The sequence below is a fragment of the Pinus tabuliformis genome, chromosome J (assembly GCF_031772625.1).
Source record: "Pinus tabuliformis cultivar Carrire ecotype Pingquan chromosome J, CPIR1, whole genome shotgun sequence".
Lineage (NCBI taxonomy): Eukaryota > Viridiplantae > Streptophyta > Pinopsida > Pinales > Pinaceae > Pinus > Pinus tabuliformis.
This window is the reverse complement of record NC_142295.1, coordinates 10,999,879-11,022,421: the sequence shown is the minus strand read 5'-3', so window position 1 is coordinate 11,022,421 and position 22,543 is coordinate 10,999,879. Positions and strand designations below refer to the sequence as shown.

General features: G+C 40.2%; 1 protein-coding gene across 3 annotated transcripts in view; it reads left to right on the top strand.

Moving 5' to 3' along the window:
* LOC149225175 (phosphoglucosamine mutase family protein) overlaps positions 1-22,543 on the top strand; it is a 248,949-nt gene that overhangs the window by 23,904 nt on the left and 202,502 nt on the right. The window lies entirely within an intron of this gene.

The window sequence follows — 22,543 nt, the reverse complement described above, 5'->3', positions numbered from 1 at the left end:
GCTAACTGAGGAACCTTTTCAATGAGGCTTGTTGTGTGAATTGTTTAAGAGAGCGTGGCTTGCCTCTAACGCTGAAGAAACCACTGGAAGTTGGTGGCTTGAAGGACCTGCTAGATTGGAAGGATTCACTCCAGTGCTTGTGAACACTGAAAGAACCACCAGGAGTTGCCTTGGGCTAAAACTTTGGTGCTCGACTCACTGATGAACCACTTAGAGATTGATTTCTTTACCATCGACAATTTAACCACTGATGAACATTCCTGATAAGTGGACTCTCTTCTCCTGAAAGTGAGCTGGAGTTCTCTGTATTTTGAAATATTGGAATGATTGTATGTATGCTTGAAGAGTGTGAGTTATAATGAGCTCAACTAGTGGATGAAGGCAGTAGTGGCCTTGTGACATCCTGTCTCAGCTGTGTTGGTTGGCCAGAAACACTCAGAAGCACCCCACCTCAAGCTTTGGAATCCGCTTCGGGGGTGACAGTTGGACGTAAAGCTTGGTTGTAGCTATTTATGGTTGGTTGGGGAGTTGTTGTCTCGATCTCAATTGCCAACTCTAGTATTAATACCAAATAAATGTTTGTAACTGCTTCTTCTTGTTATTGAGCTCATGTTGAATTGTAAATCATCGTTATACTTACTGTATGAATGACTCATCGTTCACTAATGTTGGAATGGTGAGATTCTGATGCATGTGTGCACTATTGCTGTGATGTGGTATCATTGTTCTTTATGTATGAAACACTTGTATACATATATATAACCACCTTTGTGGGTGTAGTATGCATTGGGTAACAATGTTGTGTGTGGTATGAGCATTGGATGCTCACTACGTGGCTTCAGGCCTGTAGCGTTGAATATTGGGTGACCAACTGTATGGTCCGTGTTTGGAATTCCGACCTTAAGAATGAAATGCTTGTAGGTTCGTATTAATGTTGCTTGTGTGCCTGTATTTATGACTTATGCCTGTAATCAGATTGCAAAGGAGGATTTCCTGTTTGATTGTGGAATGTTGATCTCCTTGTTGCCTTCTTGGTACCGCATGCTTTCTGGTTGCTTTTATAAGATTGCTATGCTTATTTGTTCCTTAAACGAGGCTTGTCGATCTCTTAGTCGAGATCGATTTGTTCCTTGTATGACATTAAAGACCGAAGGGATTGCAGAACTCTAAGAAATTGAATGGGTAAGTCCTTGGTCCGAGTGGACAAGTTCTTGTCTTGAATGGACAAGTTCTTGTCCTGGATGGACAAATCCCTGGGCTGTGTCTTGTATTTTCGTCATCAAGAACTTAGAGAGGGTATCCTTGTAGTAAGCTTAGGAGGGATAACACCGAAATGTGCTTCATAAAGCTATAAAGGTGACAGTCAAGCCCTGGTGCAAGTCCAGACATTTGTAGAATAACCGTGGTCGAGCCATGGTTGAGCTCTTTATAAATGGCTCTTTGTGGGTTCTGTTTCACCCAAGTATTGGACTGAACCATCGTGGCTTCGACCAAGTATATGTAACTAAGTGCATAGGAAGGTTTCCTTATCGTCTTGCAACCCAAATGCAATTCATTGCAGTGGGAATAATGAGCGGGAGAAGGACCTTAGCTCCTACACACTGCCTTTCAATGCTTATCCATAAGCTTGGATAAGTTTATCGGGCTCTGTGACGGTCTGCTGGAAAGCCAGGTCGCTAGCCATCTGACTGCAAGGCATAATTAAGCGTGAGGCTAGTGTAATGAATGGCCAAGATTGAGCGAGAGCAATCGACGGCTGGTCCAGAGCCTGAGGTGATGTAACGCTGGGACAATGGAGTATGCGTAATCCCGACTATCTATTCATTGGAGCGCTGTGACCCCACCATACAAGTCACAACTCAAAATGCTGAACCTGGAGCAATTCGTGAATGCGCATGGTGAGAAGGGCCGGGGTAACGAATCTAGGTAATGGGAAAGGTTTCCAATAGTTAACGACCCATTAATTAATTATAATATACGCATATGTTATATGATAGCACGAGGTTGGAGTGCGTTATATATATATAAAGGTAAGGACCCAAACCATTAATGGGTCGGCAACTAGTACGCCATTGCGAAGAGGTGCATGCTAGGATAGCCACGTGGGTGCCACGTTGCAAGGTAGATGATGTGGTGCCTTTTGATTCATTAGAAGTTCAATGGTCATATCTCTTGATCTCGAGGTCGAATTGAAGTAAAATTTTATATCACCGGAGTTGCCTTGGCGAGACAAACACAACGGTGATGTTTGTTGAGGCTTTAAGCTAGATGAAAAGATCAAAATTTTTAGATTGCATTTTCATAACGACACCTCAGATCTTGGGTCAACATAGTAACCACCACCTTTTAACCTGTGTTTTGGTGGGGTTTAGGAGGGGGTGTGTTACATATCCTGTCTTTCTAGCACCATTACAAGAGGGGTGTGGTTTGTGGACAATGGAGCATCTTGTCACATGACGAGATCTTGTGATATCTTCACCAATATGGCTAAGGAGCACACAAATCTACATGTGGAGCTTGGTGACAACACCTAGTATGTAGTAGAGGGCATTGGCAATATACAATTCTAGCTAGACTTAGGGAGCCTTATGGAGGTGAAGCAAGTGAAGTATGTACCTAGGTTGGCAAAGAATTTACTCTCAATTTTGCCATGGAGGATAAAGGACTTGAGGTCAGTTTCACGGGTGGTGAGGTAGTTGTTATGCCAATAGAGGGGCTGATCCTAGCGTGAGGTGAGTTATAGGCAATAGAGAGAGTAACCAGTATTTGTTGAGAGGACAACTAGTGAAAGCCCTAGTACATAGTAATGACAACCAGAGTGAGATTTGGCATAGGAGGATGGGACATCTACACTACAGGGCTCTACCACTGTTACGGGAGATGGTCACTGGTTTTTCAGAGTTCAATATAGAGCATGATGGTGTGTGTAAGGGATGTGCACTTGGCAAGTAGGCGAAGGCAACATTTCCTAGTAGTGAGACCAGGAACAAGGGTGTGTTGGATTTGGTGCATTCCGACCTCTGTAGTCCTATGTCATTGGTGTCTATCTAAGGGTGCAGTTATTTTGTGATATTCATAGATGACTATTTTAGGAGGACATGGATTTACTGCCTAAAGGCTAAGGATGAGGTCGTCGGTTGCTTTCAAGAGTTCAAAGCTCTTGTGGAGAACCAAACTAGGAAGAAGATCAAGGTCTTGAGATCAGAGAATGGGGGCAAGTATACCTCCAACGAGTTTAAGGATTTTTGCAAAGAAGTAGGAATCGAGAAAGAAATGGTAGCGCCCTACAATTTGCAATGAAATGGAGTAGTAGAGAGGAAGAATATGAGTATAGTTGGAGTAGCCAAGGCCATGATCCATGATAAGGATCTACTGATGTTTTTATGGGTAGAGGTATGTAATACCACTGTGTACTTGCAGAACAGGGGTCCTCATAAGGTAGTGAAGGACATGAGCCCTGAGGAGGCTTTTATAGGAGTGAAATCGGAGGTGATGCATCTGCGCATCTTTGGTAGTCTACTGTATGATCACATTCCTTCAGAGAAGAGGACTAAATTGGATCCCTCATCAGAGAGGACTAGATTGGAGCCCTCATCAGAGGGGCATTTTTGTTGGATATAGTGAGGCTTCAAAGGTGTACATGACTTGCATTCTTGGTCAAAGGAAGATAGTGGTAAGGAGGGATGTCATATTTGAGGAGGGTAGGACCTTCAGGAGGTCACATTGGACAGATTCAATAATGGCAAAGGATCGGGAGCTAGAGGCTCCAAAGGTTGAGCAAGGACCAACAATACCAGCAACAAGGGCACAACCTTTAGATCAAGAGGAGTGAGATGTTGCTTTGAGCTTTGTCATGAGGAGGTCGAGATGAGCTGAGTAGACATTGAGAGATGCTAAGGAGCATGTGGAGGCTCCTAGTAGCACTTTCAGGGAGAGTAGACCACTAGCTAGATTTTCCAGTTTTTTGGCCTTGATGAGCAACATTAGTGAGTCCGAGCCTTCTAACCTTTGAGGAGTCAGTAGACTAGCAGGTTTGGAGGGATGCCATGATGGAAGAGTAAAGTTCCATCATAAGGAATGATGTGTGGGAGATAATGCTGAGGCTTGAGGGGAAGTCAATGGTCACTTCTCGATGGATTTATAAGGTCAAGCATGCAACAAATGGCAGTGTTGAGAAGTACAAAGGGAGGTTCGTGGCGAGAGGGTAGTCAATTTAACGTCTTAAATTGCTCTACATAAATTATCAATCCGGGTATCGTAAACCGATGAAGTGTGGTGCACCATATGTGCACCATATGTGCTTAGTTAACCCTTTTTCTTACTTTGTTGTTTTATAGTTTATGTTGTTTTGTTTTTGTTGGTCTCCTAAAGTATTCTAATGCAATGGAAATCCTAGTTTAAAGTTTTAAGAATGCTTTTAAAGATCAAGTGTGGATGTATAGTTGAAGACAAGGTTTATGCTTCTTATTATAATTTCCAAACTTAGCACTTCAAAGATCTCAAAACATGCTATCTATAAAATTAGAACTTGAACAAAAGTGTAAACATGCAACTACATAAATCAAGCTAAAGATGAAGTACTGAAAATGAGGTTACTGTCTCTGTTGTCCATCTAATTACAGAAATAAAATCTAAACTACTGCACTCAAAACCAAAAATTGCAGACTAATGAAAGCAAAATCAAATTACTTCATTTATAATCCGATAGCTCGCCAATTAACTTTTCGAGTTAAGCCATGGCACCAGAGATAACGTCAAATAACATGAAGAATTGATATCTAAATTACCTACTTGTAGATTAATGAAAGCAAAATCAAATTACTTCACTTATAATCCGATAGCTCGCCAATTAACTTCTCAGGTTAAGCCATGGCACCGAAGATAATGTCAAATAACATGAGGAATTGATATCTAAATTACCTACTTGTAGATTAATGAAAGCAAAATCAAATTACTTCACTTAAAATCCAATAGCTCGCCAATTAACTTCTCGGGTTAAGCCATGGCACCGGAGATAACATCAAATAACATGAAGAACTTGATATCTAAATTAACCCACTTGACCTACACATGTCAACAATCTCAACCCACTTGTTAGGTATAAGCATATGCACATTATTTTTTAATTTTTAACTACAAATTCACTTAAAAAGGCTAAGAATTAATAAAGTTTGGAAAAACATAAATGTGGCCCAATGATAATGAAAGTGGGATGAATGTAGTGAAATGGAGGTGATATAATGGACATAATAGTGAAAGTGTAATGGAAATGAATGACATTTTCAAGACCCAACATACCCCCCAACTGAAGCTATTGCATGTCCTCTTTTTTTTGCTAAAGCAAGAGTCGTACCTTCATTATCATTGAAACAAAAAATAACTTACATATATTACAACCAACCCAATGGATCCAGGGCCCGGGAAAAAACTACCACCCAACTACCAAGGGTGTCAAGTAAGGGTGAAAACCCGGAACCCTCTTGAACAAGACAGCAAAAACCCAAAAGTGATTGATCGTGCTAAGGCCAGCCAAACAACCCACCACAAACTAAAGAAAAACGTTAATCCCAACGATCAAATGGTGGAAGGAGCCCGACGGTTCACCGTATGGACTCACTGACATGCACAAAGGATCCTGACCGTAGATTCCCAAGTTTGATCCAACGGCGGATGAGGATATCGCATTGCCAAAAAGCCCGCCACCTAACCACATGGACCCATTGACAAGCACGATGAATCCTGGCCGTTGAACCTCCGTGCCTGATCCGACGGCCCAGGATCATATCGCGCGGTCCTAAAGCACTGCAGGTTAGCGCGCGATGAGGGTGGTAATCGTACACACCCCACCGCCACGTGTAGCAACTTGAGTGGGATCGCTCCCAAAACATGAAAACCACTTTCTGCTTGGAAGGCGCCCGAAAACCAGAAAACCACTTTGCGGGCGTAATTACATTCCCGTGAAGAAAGACAAGAAAATCCCGACCACCATGAGCGCCCGGAATTCGGTTTCTCACTCCGACCCCTCCGCACCTGCTAATGGACCCCTGACAATTACCGTCCCCACCCTCCGACCAGCTGCTCAGGCAGCAAAATCTGTCGAGTAACCAAAGAGGAGTAAGAAAAGGAAAACGCAACATTTCAAACCGAAACAAAACTATATGGCCACAGCCTTCATGGCTTTGTTGCGATACAACATTATGTCTTCTTCTGCTTGGCAACCACACTGTTCCTTTAGTCTGTTCTGAGACAACCCCTGCCAACCCATCACGACTCTGCTGCTGGTACAATTCACTCCTTGGTTAGCCAATAAATCCGCCAGTTTGTTAGCCTTCCTTCGAACATGGTTAAAACTTACCGTATGTAGGCGCATGAGGTGGAGCTGGATCCGTTGAAAGACTTGGATCAACCTCCAATGTTTTGAGATCTTCTCCGGCCCTGTGCCCCAGCTGATTCTTTTGACTGAGTTAATGATTAGCTCAGAGTCAGCTTCGATAATCACATTTTGCCGATTTTCCTTCTCTAGGAGTTCTAAGCATTGCTCCATAGCCATTAGTTCTGCCATGTTGTTGGTGGCTCTGCCTAAATGACAATGGAAGAGGGAAATGATTGTACCTGATTCGTTCCTTAACACCCCTCCAAAGCCAGCCATACCCGGGTTGCCTTTAGAGGCCCCATCAATGTTATACTTCAGAAAACCCAGAGGGGGAGGATGCCAAAAGTCCTGCTCAGTTTCTCTCATCCTAACCTGTTTGACCAGGCCCTGAGGAATAAGCCCCTGCATGCCCAACTGTCTGAGAATTCTCATATCAGCATCTGAGGGAGGATTCTTAGGGGGATTTCTCATAGTCGTACTAACCGTCTCCCTAAGTTGTCTTAATGTCTGCTCAAAAGACAATGGAAAGGTTTCTTCTCATTTTTAAAGATCCTATGGTTCCTTTCTTTCCATACGTTCCAAATGATGAAGCTAGGTGTGAGAGCCCAAGCTGAGCATAGAATTTCAGAATCAGAAAAATTTTTCCTCCAGTTGTTTAGGGTATTGATAATACTCCCTCTATCCCTGTCGGTCTCCTGGAATATGGTAGCAAAAGAATCCCACAATCTAGAGGTGAAGATGCAATTGTTGAGGAGGTGTTCCATAGTTTCCTCTTGGGCCTCATAGAGCTGGCATCTGGAAGGCCCCACCACCCCTCTTTTCCGAATGTTGTCCCAAGTCAGAATTTTCCCATGGTAAACCAGCCACATGAAGAGTTTAATCTTCATCCAACCCTGATGCCTCCATAGATTCTGCCAAATTCTATCCGGAGCAAGAGAATCCAGCTCAAGGAGGATGCATTTTGCCTCCTTAAGATTAAAGGTTCCCTCATTGTTGTTGCCCCATCTTAACTGATCATGCCCCCCAAGTACTAGAATCTTCCTTTGTTCCAACATTTTCATAAGAGCTTCTCCTTTAGCTTTCAAAGGGTTGTCTTCCCTGTGGATTATGTTCCTCCAGTTTCTCCATTTTCCTGCATTATTGGTTTGATCCCAAAAATCTTTAACCTTAGATATCCCCAAGATATCTGTCTCTATCTTGAGGTCCTTAAAATCCTCTTTTAACAGTATCGGTTCTTGTTGCCATTTGTCTTCCCAGAAAAGTGCCAGATCTCCCTCTCTGATTTCCCAGAAGCTATTCTTTTGGACTAAGCCTCTATTCTCCCATGCCTTATTCTAGATGTATGAGCCCTTTATACTTCCAGACATCCTTATATGATCGTTAATTTGCCAAGAACTGGCATATTTCTCTTTCCAAATACTAGCCCACTGAGCCTTTGGTTCTTTAACCCAACGCCACCAAAGTTTAGCGCCTAGAGCCCTGCTTAGAATCTCTGGATCATCCAAACCAAGACCTCCATGATTTTTAGGTTTGCAAATCTTTTCCCAGGCAACCAAGGCCCATTTCTTTCTAGTCTCCCCCTTGCCCCAGAGGAAATCTCTTTGAATGGATCTGAATTGTTGCAAGACTCCTTTAGGCGCAGGGAGAGCTGAAAGCATGAAAACTGGGATAGATTGAAGAACAACCTTCGTAAGCACCAATCTACCAGCCAAGTTTAAAGATCTGATGGTCCAATTTCTAATTTTATCCTGCATCTTGTTGATCACCGGCTCCCAGATACTCTTATGCAGTGGTTTAGCAGTTAGAGGAACACCCAAATATTTAGAAGGAAGGAAATCCCTTTGAAAGCCCAGAATTCTGGAGATGTTCCTTTGAATAGCAATATTGGTATTAAAGAAAAAAATCTTGGATTTGGAAAGATTAACCTCCATACCTGAAGCCATGGCAAAGTTACTTAGCAATTGTTTGTAAGCTAGAGCCTCTTTGACCGTAGGGATTCCTTGCAGCATGGTATCATCCACAAATTGTTGATGAGTTAAGGATTGTCCATTCTCAGAAAGTTGGAGACCCTTGATTTTGCCATCTGCCTTTGCCTGCTTGATGGACCGGCCCAGTCCCTCCATCATGAGAATGAAGAGAAAGGGAGAGAGTGGATCACCCTGCCTGAGGCCTCTTGAAGGAACAAAAGTCTCGGAGGGAGAACCATTTACTAAAATGGAAAAACTGGGAGAAGTTACCAGGGCCATGACCCATCTGACCCAGTTATGATCAAACCCAAAGGCAATCAGAACCCTCCTAATATAGGTCCAGTTCAACTTGTCATAAGCTTTGGCTAGGTCCAGTTGTATGATCATTCCAACCTTCCTGTTGCTAGTCAGTGAGTGCACCACCTCCTGTGCTTGAATGATATTGTTGAGAATTTGCCTGCCTTCCACATAACCAGATTGTTCCCCAGACACAAGAGTGGGCAAAAGAGGTTTGAGTCTATTGGCCACCACCTTGGATATTATCTTGTAAACCACATTGCATAATGCAATGGGTCTAAACTTATCTGGAGTAAGGGCATTGTCCTGTTTAGGGATCAAAGAGATAAAAGAGGTGTTGAGTGCTTTCAGAATAGTTTTGTTCCTCCTAGAATCTTCTACTACATTCAGAATATCCTGTTTAACAATATTCCAGCAAGCTTTGAAGAAATCAACATTGAAGCCATCAGGGCCTGGCGCTTTACCATTCTGCATTTCCTTGAGGACCTCACTGATCTCCTCTTCAGTCACTGGCCTATTGAGGTTAAAGTTATCCTCTCTGGACACAAGTCTTGGTATATGTCTTGTTAAGTCCTTGATGAAATACTCTCTGTCCGAAATGGTTTCCTTAGCTATCCCACTAAAGTGCTGGACTAACACAGTTTCTATGTCTTCGTGGGAACTGAGGAGTTGCCCGCCCTCATCCTTGATCGAAGAGATTCTATTATGTGCTCTGTTTGCCAAGGTGGACCTGTGGAAGAATCTGGTGTTTCGCTCCCCTTCTTTTAGCCATTGCACTCTAGATTTTTGTCTCCAAAATATTTCTTCTTGTTTACAAAAGTTCTCCCATTCTTGCTAAAGTTTGGTGGCTTGTTCATTTCTGACTTTGTCAAAGCCATCCGTGATAAGGGTTTGATTTAGATCCTGCAATTTATTTTCAACAACCTTTTTTCCTTCAAAAATATTGCCAAATTCGTTCTTGTTCCAATCTTTTAGCCTGCATTTGATATGTTTTAATCTTTTGTGAAGAAGGAACATACTTGTACCCTGAATGTTTAAATCTTCAGACCACCAACCTGAAATGTTGTTGATGAAATCTAGATGAGTTAGCTAGATATTTTCAAATCTGAAAGGTCTATTCCTGGGGGTGCCTATGCCTTTGATCTCTAGTTGGACCGGCCAGTGATCTGATCCTCCAAAGGGGAGAATACTCGTTGCCATTTCCTTATTATTGAGCACAAGGTCCTCTGAGATGATGAATCTATCTAACTTCGATGCAACTAGAGACTCTCCTCCTCTTTTATTGTTCCAAGTAAAGAGACCATTACTGGAAACAATATCAACTAGCTTCATAGAATCTATAAAGGTTTGAAAGGCTAAGGAGTCTTTGTTTAGGGTTCTGGTACCCCCTTTTTTTTCCGATAGTGATTTAATCATGTTGAAATCACCACCCAAAATCCAGGGTATATCTACAAATCTAGCTCTGAGATCCACCAGGGAATCTATAAACTTGATTTTATCATCCATTCTCTGAGGGCCATAAACGTTTGTGACTAGATAGATCTCCCTATCCCCCACAGGTTGAATAACCACTGATAAATAATTTCTGGAAGCCTCAACATCTATTATACCAATCTTTTGGGGGTTCCAAAGAGTAAGGATTCCACCTGCTGAGTTTTCTGCCTTGACTTCTAAATACTCAAAACGACTAAGCCATTTACTGTATATTTCTTTTATTTTCTAAACGGAACATTTAGTTTCTTGGATAAAAATCATATCCAGAGCTTCTTGTTTCATTCTGTTACTAATTAATATTTGCTTCCTTTTACTACCAAGACCTCTTATATTCCAAGAAGTGAACCTCATCATTAAAGATTTGTGAAGGAATAACTGGTTAGGTCTTTCATCTTACCTGAATCTATCATTAGCTTTCCACATTCCATCAACAACTCATTCTGCTTTTTTCTGCCTCTTTTCTTTCCTGGGCATCTAGGTGCTAGTCCTGGTGTGTTTTTCAAAGTTTTCACTCCTTCGCCACCCTGTCTAGCAGTATTACTTTGCCTGTCCATCCCTGAAGTCTAGGTTTTCCATAAGTACAGCTGCTGTACTCTAGTGAACTCCTCTTGAGGTAACGAGTCAATCCCTCCCATGGTTCCTTGTTTCAAGAACCCTTCCAAATCTAGGTTTTCTCTCTCAAGAATCTCCTGTAGCTCATGGTCCTCCATTTCCATCTCGCTCTGGGTCATTTCCTGGTCCATATCCAGTACAGCATCGCTTATCAAAACTTCTTTCTGTTTGTTATTATCCTTTGTTTGCTCTTTATCTTCCTCTTTCTCCTTCTCCTCTGGACTTCCCTCCATTCTCTGATCTGCTTTTTTTGTTTCTTCTTCTTCTTCGAGCACTTGGTACCTGTTCAGACTGACCTGAGGCCCTTCTGCTTGATGTTGCTTAAGTCCTCTTTTGCCCCCTTTTCCTTTATGACTCACTTTATGAAAGTTTTCAGTATCTTTCATGGTGGTCGCTTTGCTCTGATTCTCTATTTTACTGAGAGGGCAATCCCTGAAAAGGTGTCCATGCTCATGGCATCTGCGACATCTAAAAGGAATATTTTCATAATCAACTGTTTGAACCCATTCTTCATCAAAAACCTCCAAAATAGCCTCATCTGGTAGGGCTTCGGAGAGATCCATTTCCACACAAATTTGTGCAAAGGAAGTGTATTTTCCTCTTCTGGTGGCTTCAGAGGCTTTGACAAAACGTCCTAATTTATTTCCTATGGCTGTTAACGACTCTGTTTGCCAATAATCAAGAGGAAGGGAGTAAAGTGTTGGACACCTAATCCTAAATGGGTTGGTGTGGAAGCCGAAAAGACTAAGCAGTCCAAGAGACCTTGGGATCTGAAACCCAAGAGTCACATATTGTACTATAAATGTATATCTGATGTTAGTAAAAAAATGTACTCACATGATTTATCTTTCCTATTCTATGTTTCCCATGTGTGTTTAACATGGTATCAGAGCAGCAGGCGAATTTCTGCCCTGCCCAAATTTGAGCCACTTGTTGTGGCCTCTCTGTGCATGTCAGTTCTGTATTTCTGCAGATAGAATTGTCATTAGTGTGTGCATGCCTATTTCATGCTGCAAACAGTCTGGCTGACACGCACCTGCACTCATCTGCCCTCTGCGTGAAAATCAGAGTCTGCCCTCTGCGTGATAATGGGTAACGCTTGGTATTCCCATCGAATACCTGCTCCTACAGTGTTGTCAGCGGTCCATTAGCGTTCCTTCTCTCTGATTTCTGTCGCTCAGATACACCAAAATTCTCCTTGCCACCCTAACGTATCTGACAGCTCTGCCTGATTCTCTCTGTGTCAAATCAATACCCATTTTTGCATTGAGCGCACTTCAAAGCTGTAGCAGAAGAATCGGACGGACGTTCTTGTAGATCAGTGCACATTCTGGAAGCTTGATAGTTTACATATTAGTTGTTTTGTGCTGATAAGTGGGTGCATTAAACGTGTTATTAAATTTTCTTGGAGTATTTTGGACTTTTGATTTCGTTGAAGAAAAGATGAATTTCCCGTGAATATACTGGCAACCTTTATTATCCAATTAACTTCAGTAGCAGACTGAGCATGGCCAGAAAGCTTTCCTTTTTCTAATCACAGAATCCTGATCAATATCTGGTAACACTTTCTGGCAGCTTTGTTGCAAAGCGTATTTCAGTGCTATTGTTGATGGCAGAGGCTCTGTTTTTTTATCGAGTCTTTGTTGCCATATATATGTAGATAATGGGAATAGATTGGCACTTGAAGTCTATTATGGCCACGTAATGGAGGGATTCTCCTATCCATCTGCTACGTTTTAATTAGCTCACAATGAGATCCGTTGGCCCCTCCTGGTGAATGCTCAATGCAATAGAGTCTGAATTAAAAAGGGCAACTTCATACGATTGGTTTCCTTGACAAAACTATGAAGTGGTGCTGACCCACATGGATTTCAAGCTTGATTTGTGTCAGCTTTGTAGCTGTGAAAAGTAAGTATTGGCAAAATGGATTAATCCCTATTCCGTGCATCAATAATCTCTGTACTTTCCCGTATCTGAGGCTTTTGATTTTGGCTATACATCTCAGATAGTTTGGGCCTCTATCCCTGTTAGATAGTTTGGGCCTCTGAATGGTGGATCAGACATTTTAGTCTGGGATGAATTAAAAAAATAAACTCTGAATAGTGGATCAGACATTTTCGCTGGAACGAACACGAATCCGACGACAACCTGCTCACATTGCTGTTTCGTAAACCTGGGAAGGTGCATATCAGATAAAGGATTAGATGGGAGGTTGTTTCATCAGCATTCTCTTGCTCATGGTCTCGGATAGGTCCGCATAAAGATATTATGCTCATACTTGGAGCAAAAAGGATCCAGAGGGTCGTTTTCCATGCATTCTTGACACAAAGCTGCTGGATTAATGAAAATTCATTCACTCGTTAAGGGCATTTTGTGTGTATCCACTTCATTGCGTCGACATTGAACACCATATCTGTAATCTACATCTGATGAATTACTGCAGATAGATTTTGTTGAAAGTATTTCCTTCATCTTGGCATACCTCTGCCGTCGAACCCCTTGCTCTACACTTCGCACATTGGCCACTGTTTCTACCGTTTCCGCTGTTTCGTCGCTCTCTGTCGTGTTTACTTCCGCTTGCGGCTGGGGCTTTTTTATTTCTGAACAAGCCATCGAAGCACCAACGCTCCTCTCTTGTGGCTTGCTCTCATTGTGGCATTGAGCCAGTTCAGGGCATCAATCCCGCCGCTACAGGCAGTTTTTCACAAGCTTTGCGGCACTCATTCCCAGATATATAAGGCTGTTACGCTTTATAGCTTGGCTGAATAAACATTAGATTTGTGTGAAAGATTGATATCGACGGAGTTTCTGTTATATCTTATAAGAAATTTCTGCATTTGCTCTAGGTTTTCAGGCATCTGAAAGTCTTGAATATTTGTCTGGCTCCCTGTTATATTCTATTTTGGTTTGTTGCAATTTCAATTTCGAGTCGAAGTCCTCATGTGGATGATTGTAGCAGAACTCCTGTATCACCTGGAGGGAATGTGTTTGAAAATGGCGGTGTAAATGGTGCTGATAATGGGCTTGTATCAAATGGTGTTGGAAATGACATTGTGAATGGTCCTGTTAATGGTGTTACGAAAAGGAATCCACCTCCTAACTGCTCAAATGCGAATGGAAATGGTAACCATGCCTAAATAAGACTGAACCGATTAAGTTTGGATTGTAAATTTTTGGTGCTTTAAGTTTGAGTGATTGTTAGCATCAATTTTTCTTTGATATTGAAATTAAGTGTTGCTTGCTCTCAAACATTACAAAAGAGGTCCAAATCTACAATTTGCGGAACGTTCTGTACAGAAGATAGAGTGTGGCTGTGTGTTACATCAAAGATAAACTCTGGGCAGATTGCTAGTGTAAAGAAGCCGAGTTTGAAGAGATATAGGGGCTGCAAATTAAGCTAAGCAACCAGAAACCAAATGACAATGCAATGGTAACTGAATCTCCATCTCTAAAGGCTTCTCTGAACTCTCGTTTCCGATTCAAAACTACAGCTCGCCTCGCTGAGTTCATCTTCCTGATCTGAGCGGAATTATAAAGTGTTTGTACTTGGAGGAGCTCAAAACACAGTTATCTAGTTACTTAATATATTGCTGCTGGCTGTTGGTATTCTGGGTCAATTTCTACCATACCAGAATGAGTTTGTCACAATTTGGATGCCATTTAGAGACTATTTGTGTGGCTGTATATTCTTCTCATTAGCTGATACTGAAGTGTTGATATACGTTGAAGAGTGAAGGAGTATTTGAAGAATCCAAACAAGTTTGCAGTTGCTGCTGCCCCAGTGTGGCTTTGTATTTAGATTTCATTATAGTGCATTGATTCCTTGATTCCACTGTTGCATAAAGATTCTGGTGAACTGATTGTAATCTTTTATATTGCACACTGATCATTTGCTGACATTTATAAAGGATATTGCTGTGTACTGTGAGTAGATATTACTTTTCTACATTGAGTAGTAGTTGTGATCAGTTTTTTTAAGGTGTAAATCAGACATTGAAGAAAAAATGGCCAGAACCAGTGAAGTATTACAGTTCCTTAAAACTCTGATATTATCTACTGTTGATGACACATTACAAATCAACAAAGGATCTCTCTCAGAAATTCAGACATGTCTACAAAATGCACAGGAAAAGATCGATTTTTTGCAGCTTGAATCATAGCTACAGCAAGAAGAGCTACATCAAAATAGACACCATTCTGAACCTGTTTTTGTTCAGAACATTGAGACAACCACCCATCAGCAGCATGTTAATAATGTTACAGTTCATTCAAATAAAGCAGCAGTTGTATATACAGATGCAGAAACTCAGTCTGCACTTCCCAAGCCCATCATCAGACCTTGGGAACAACTTGTCCACAACAAGCACAAAACTGGTCTTGGATATGACAAGGACTTGTCCTTTCATATTCCAGACTATGCCAAGCCCATTCAGTTTCAGAGTGCTGGATTCATTCATGACAGTTCACTTGCTCCTCATGACAGTTCACCTCCAGCTGTTTCAGATTCTGCCCCTCTTCCACAGCAACAACAACAACAACAACAACAGATCGTGAAATGCCAACACTGTGACCGAGTTGGCCATCTGAAAGATCACTGTTTTGATTTTCATCCATGTAAGCACTGTCATAAAACCAGCCATTCTTCACATAGATGCTTCAGAAATAAACGTCCTGCAAGAACAAAGATTCATCTTGGATGGATCGCTTCTTGGCAATGGGCATCAACAGCCAAGAAGATATTCCAAACACATGTCAGAACTTGTTCCAGAGTATTGAACAGTCTTGCAGTTGAGTTTTCTCCATCATCTCACCTTGTATCTGACAGGGGGGGAAATGATGGTCATCTACAAGCTTCAAAGCCACATCAAGCGAGCCTGAGCCACAACCTGCCACACCAGTTTCAGAGTCGTAGCTAGAGACAAAGATGCCCGTGAACATGCCTTCAGTTGGCAATCTGGGACACTTCCTCTAGCAGAAGACTTCAGCTTCTTGCCAGTTTTGGAAGCATTCCTGGAACAAAATTGAGAACACTTCCTCTAGCAGAAGACACCAGCTTCTTGCCAGTTCTGGAAGAGTTCAGGAATTGCATTAAGCATTCCAGAGTTGTTGGTCATCCTTAAACCATCACAGGTTGAGACTTCCCTTTTCAGGTTGAAGTTTTACCTTTTATGCGGGGTGAGACCTCCCTTTTATGGTTGAAGGTTTCCCTCTTTAAAACAATAGGATCACTTCCTCTAGCAGAAAACTTCAGTTTCTCGCCAGTTTGGAAGAGTTCCGGGAACTGCACTAAGCGTTCCAGTGTTGGTGGTCATCCTTAAACCACCGCCCTTTTTTACCAACATTTCATAGAGCACATTCAGCCTAGTGCTGCCATGCATTTTGTATTACAGCTCTCTTCTTGGACTCATACATAACCCTTCGGATTAAGGGGGGGAATGTTGGACACCTAATCCTAAATGGGTTAGTGTGGAAGCCGAAAAGACTAAGCAGTCCAAGAGACCTTGGGATCTGAAACCCAAGAGTCACATATTGTACTATAAATGTATATCTGATGTTAATAAAAAAATGTACTCACATGATTTATCTTTCCTATTCTATGTTTCCCATGTGTGTTTAACATAAAGCCTTACCCAAATCGGAATCGAGGTAAATGTCTCTTGCTCCGGAACAAAGTTCATCATCCATGGCCTCATATAGAGGCCAGCTGCCGCAAAGAAGTAGGGCCCCCCTTCAAACACTCTATCCTTGTCCTCAATATTTGTGAAGACCACAGTAAAGAATCCCTTGGACCCAAGATGTAGGTCAATGCTTCCTTTTGGTTTCCAATGATATCTAATCCATGTCTGTAATGCTTTTTCAGTGGGCCATAGTCCCATGAATTTACAAATAATAGCATAGGTTCGCATGTGGTCCCTGTGTGCTTGCAGAGCAGGATCATTTAGAACCACTATGGGTCTGACTTCGGTTTTGGGTTTACATGGACCCTTCTGTGCCTTGGTTTTTACCCCCTGTTCCTTGTCGTCTTCCTCCTTGTCTTTTGTGCTATTATTCTCCTTGGCTGTATTTCCCTCTTGCTCTTCTTCCATGCTTTCTTTCCCTACTTCAGCAGCACCTATATCCTCTTCTATTGGCTTCTTACCTCGGCTGGCTACAGCCTGCTTGTAGGAGGGATTGGAGCTCCCCCCTTTACGCCCTGCCATGGAGTTCAACACCAACTACCTACTGTAAACCCTGGCTCCAACCCCGCCGCTCCAGTTTGATCCATAAGCAGAATTAACATACGACTTAAACACAAAGCTATTGCATGTCCTCATGCAATATATATTACATTAATTCTTTTGATCCTTGAGCTTTGGCTTAACTTTTCATGATATCATTTGATAACTTCATACTTTTGCAAAGTGTTTTTCTTGTATTGCAACATGGTTGGTTCTTGTGTAACAACCATATTTTGTTGTTGCATTCTATTTTGATATTTGAACTTTGCATAATGATATTTTGATTATTGTTGCAAAGTATATCTTTATTGGATTTCATGATGGTTGGTTCTTGTGTGACAACCATGATTGTATTTGTATCCAATTTATCCTTTAAGCACTTTTTGAAAAGCCATTGTATGCTCATAATAACAATGTAATAGTTAATATATTTTGGAAGTATGTGGGCTCTTGAATATGATATGGACATGGCAAGATATGAATATGAATGTATTTCTCCCCCCCAATTGATGGTATTGGCAATTTTATGAAATGAGGAAGAGAAATGTTTTTCCAACAATTATCATTCTAGCTTTTTTATGGAATTCTATGGTCAAAAGTTAGAAAATGACGTACCTTCACTTACTCTTTGGAATGGATGAGTTGTATTTGTGGTGGCTGCAAAATTCTGATCATATTCTTCTTCAAGTCGCTGAACAAGAAGAGTCATGGATAAAAAATTAAGATGACTTTTTATTGCTTCTACTAAAACTTGCTGAATCTGCTCCAAAACGCTGAAAATAATAGTCTTCATGTCTTCAAAACTCATTGGCACAATTCATACTATGTGAAAAGATGTTCTAACGTCAAACATAGCAGGAAATTGTTGACTTAGTGGCCATTAATGGATGCCACTAGTCAACACGAGAACTCTCACCATTGATGACAATGAGAGTCAAGATGCCCAAACACATCTTGCTAGGTACGAATAGTTTTGCCGATGTCGAGTCACCTAGAAGCTCTGATGAACAAGGGACATTAATATATTCCCATTGTTTGTCAGCATGAGAACTTGCCATTAAGGCATGCAAACCTCAAGTGTCTTTGCAAGGAACTTAGACTCAAAGGACTATGGACTCAATAATTTGCATTGAAGCAGGGCTTATTTGTGAAATAAAAATGATATGAAATGAAAGATGAAAATGGAAGATGGTAATGTGCAATAAGCACATGAATGAGCCTCTTGCTTTTATTTGTGGGTTATGATGGACAAAAAGAGATGGAAAGTGTATGTGAATGTAAATGAAAAGTATGAAGTGAAATGAGGTGAATGGTTTATTATGAGGTATGGATGTGATGGAGACAATAGTATCTGAAAGTTTTTCAAGTGTTTGGATCTGATTTTGCATCAGCATATTTCCTCTTTGTTGCTGATCATCCTTTTATGAAACAAATTGGTCTCTTAGAGGGACACCATTCAATTGTAGTCATTTGTCCTTCCTCCTGGAACCTACGAAAAAACTAATACTTCTTCTGCAATGGAATGTAAGATTATCAAAGGAGAGAGATGGCCAATCTCTCTAGTTATGATATTTACACACAAAACTAAGAATTTGTATTAATGAAACAAGTTCTCAAAGGAAAAATCAAAAGAATTTGTACCTGTTTTGAAATTAGTGCCTCAAGTTGATGTTGCTCATTTTTTTTTTGTTATCAGCAATTTATTTCATTATTTACCATTTCAAACTCTAATGATGGATTTCTCATTGTGTAGATCTTGTTGAGATCTTTCCAATGATACTTGAATCACTAAAATTTGATTTTGCACAATGAGGTTTTTCAGTTGGAGAACAGTGGCGGAATTGGACTTTAGCTGCGGAATGTGCACAGTTTCTGTAGCTAAAAATCTTGAATAAAAAGTTAGCCATTCATCTTTCATAATCAGTGCAGAATTAATCAATACCTTTAGAAAAGTGAGCAAATAACTTATTCATTTCATTGATTCAATTTTTTATTTTTATTTTTATTTTTAAACTTCTAAACTAATTGTTATACTTAAATCAAAAGATCTAACAATCGATTTTTAGTAATAACATGTTACAATACCTACAGCAAAACTCCCTTAATTCGTTTGTAAGTTTCTTCCTAAACTGTGACATAAAACAACTCAGGATGCTGTAGTGTTGACATAACCGTCTGTCATGACTCTAAGACGATACAAAGAATAAATACAACAATAACCTGCCTATCTTTACATTTTCACAAACCATCATTTCTACAAAGCATCTAATTTGTTTTCATATGGCCTCAGTGAAAATTGAGTTAGCTCTCTATAGGGTTTGAATCACCAGAAGCAGTCTGAGGATCTTGAATGGGTGTCGCTATTGGTATTTCCTTCTGTCCAATGTCTCCATTTGTTATCTTATCTGATTCACGTGGGCTCACCATTGCCTTTTCAGCTTCTTAAAACTTTGTAGTTGCCCCTGGTGCATGAATTCCCACACTTCAGGCACTCCAGCTGATAGCGATCCCCATATCCAACATGGATGATGTCTCTCACGCCAACCTTTTTTTTCGTGCATATTGAACATCGGACATCTGCCATCTGCATCGTTTGTAACTCCTGAGGCTCTTGAGTAGGTTTTGTTTTTTTTTTTTGTTTATCCTGTTGTTTGCTTCTTCTGCTGTTAAACCATCCTTTAATTCTGCAGGTGACATATTTAAAACTCTTAAAGGTTCCAGCGCGTTCTTTAGCAGACGTGTTGCCAGTAGATGTGAAAAGCTTCAAGGAAGAGTCGTATTCAATTGGGATACATTTTGCTGTAATTAACCATTAAAACAGTGTAACAGTGAAGTGCGAGTTAAAGACGGGAGGCATTAAAGGCGGGAGACGTGGTGGAGTAAGATTGAGTGCTAGCACACAATAAGTTCCCAAATCGGATTTGTTCTCTCCAACCACGCAGAGTCAAAACAACAGACTGTTCATCAATTAAAATCCATTTTTCTTCACGTGGCATGCAAAAAGAGGCTTCAGAGAACCAAGAAATTCTCTCAAACCGCCACCAGTTTCTTAAAACCGTTTTTGGGTTATCTAATTGACCCTATCCTTGAAAAAACCCATGTTTTATTTTTTCCTAATTCGTCTTCGTTTGGCCGGATCGTGCAATTGAAGTTTGATGTTTTTACTGTTCTGCGTTTTTGTGAATTGCTGCATTCGGCTGCTTGTTTCTTAGAATTGGCTTCTTTGCTTACAAATGCCAACCCAACAAAATTAAATAGTGCTTTTGAAAGGCCAGATCGTCTTGTCATGTACTCTGGGAAAGGATTTCCTTCCTTCTGGGCAAACTCTTGCAAAAAAAATTCTTGTACATAGCAGAGTCGTCCAGGGAAAACCCTTTTTTTGTCAGTGACTTTAGTGCTACTGCTACAGCTGCATGTTCAACTTACCGCAATGTACCATAAAATTCTAGACTCTCACATGTCTCGCCGTCAAATGTAACAAATGCCTTGAAAAGAGGTACATGTGGAGGGCCTTTCCGCACAGAGGAATATGAAGGCAAACTGAAATCACCCCTGAAAGCTAAATCTTGCAGCTGATTTTTGTGTATGTCTAACAGAAGCCGTGAAGGTGATGATCTACTATTTGATTGATTTTGCTCTTCATAGCTCAGAATAATTCCACAACTTTCAAATTTGAGGTTAAAGCCAAAGAACAGAGGATATTTCAAGCTGCAATAAAAATGGGAGAATTGTTTACATTGCAGGTTTATTTTTATTTTTATGATTTTGCAGGTTTGTTTCTAGGCCAAAGCTCAAACATGAATGCAAATTTTTTTATTGAAGCCACAGTAGAAACTGGAATTAGAGATAGCCATTGTTTGTTTGTTTGTTTGTTTTTTTTTATTCGTTCTCTGAAATTGTGAAATTTTATAAGAATGATTAAAAATTTTCAATTTTAGGGAGCAAAGACTTCAAGTAAAATATGCTAAAAACAGGGCTTTGATTGAGGTCTTAAGCTGATTTTTTATCAATATGGGCTGGGTGACTAGGGTAGGATCCATGTCGGGATGATTCCAGAGATGCCCATGTGGTCAGTTTCTTCATTGGATCCCTGTAACCTGCTAAACCTTGGAATTAGCTGCGGAATTCACAGTTAGCTGCGGAATCAGGCTGCATTCTGTAGCTAAGTTGCAAAATCTTATTAAAACACGACACAATGTTTTGAGGACCACTACAAACCATAACCAGTCAATCTTGGACAATTGAACCCATAAAAGCAGTTGGGTTTCATTTTTTTTTTCTATTGTTTTTTTTGTTATTGAATTAATTGAAATGATGAAGTTTATTTTGTCTCCTTTTTTTTTTACATAACAATATTTTTTCTGATCCTCCAGATCACACAAAGTGCAGGAGGAGAGCATACTCAAGAAATGATTAATTTTTTTTAGATGTAAGAAATAAGGTCTCCTAATTACATTTTCTCGGCAACAACGCCAAAATGTCTAGTCAATTTGACGTCTTAAATTGCTCTACATAAATTATTAATCCGGGTATCGCACACTGATGGAGTGTGGTGCACCATATGTACTTAGTTAACCTTTTTTCTTACTTCGTTGTTTTATAGTTTATGTTGTTTTGGGGTTTTGTTTTTGTTGGTCTCTTAAAGTATTCTAATGCAATGGAAATCCCAGTTTAAAGTTTTAAGAATGCTTTTAAAGATCAAGTGTGGATGTATAGTTGAAGACAAGGTTTATGCTTCTTATTATAATTTCCAAACTTAGCACTTCAAAGATCTCAAAACATGCTATCTATAAAATCAGAACTTTGAACAAAAGTGTAAACATGCAGCTAGATAAATCAAGCTAAAGATGAAGTACTAAAAATGAGGTTACTATTTCTGCTGTCCATCTAATTACAGAAATAAAATCTAAACTATTGCACTTAAAACCAAAAATTGCAGACTAATGAAAGCAAAATCAAATTACTTCATTTATAATCCGATAGCTCGCCAATTAACTTCTCGGGTTAAGCCATGGCACCGGAGATAATGTCAAATAACATGAAGAATTGATATCTAAATTACCTACTTGCAGATTAATGAAAGCAAAATCAAATTACTTCACTTATAATCCGATAGCTCACCAATTAACTTCTCGGGTTAAGCCATGGCACCGGAGATAACATCAAATAACATGAAGAATTGATATCTAAATTACCTACTTGCAGATTAATGAAAGCAAAATCAAATTACTTCACTTATAATCTGATAGCTCGCCAATTAACTTCTCGGGTTAAGCCATGGCACCGGAGATAACGTCAAATAACATGAAGAACTTGATATTTAAACTAGCTAATAGCAGCAAACAAATCTCACTAAAATCAAAGCATAACAACTGAAATTTAAAAGCTAAAGTTCAGCAGAGAAGCAAATCTCATATCACTACTTGATGCAAAAACTACATTAAAAAGTTTGAGCAAAAACTAATAAGCAAATACAAGAACATGTAAAGAAAAACTAATCTACAATCAACCGGTTGAACACACTTGCATGAATTAAAATTGCATGAATGGAAAATCTAAACTATCAAACTTGAAAGCAATAA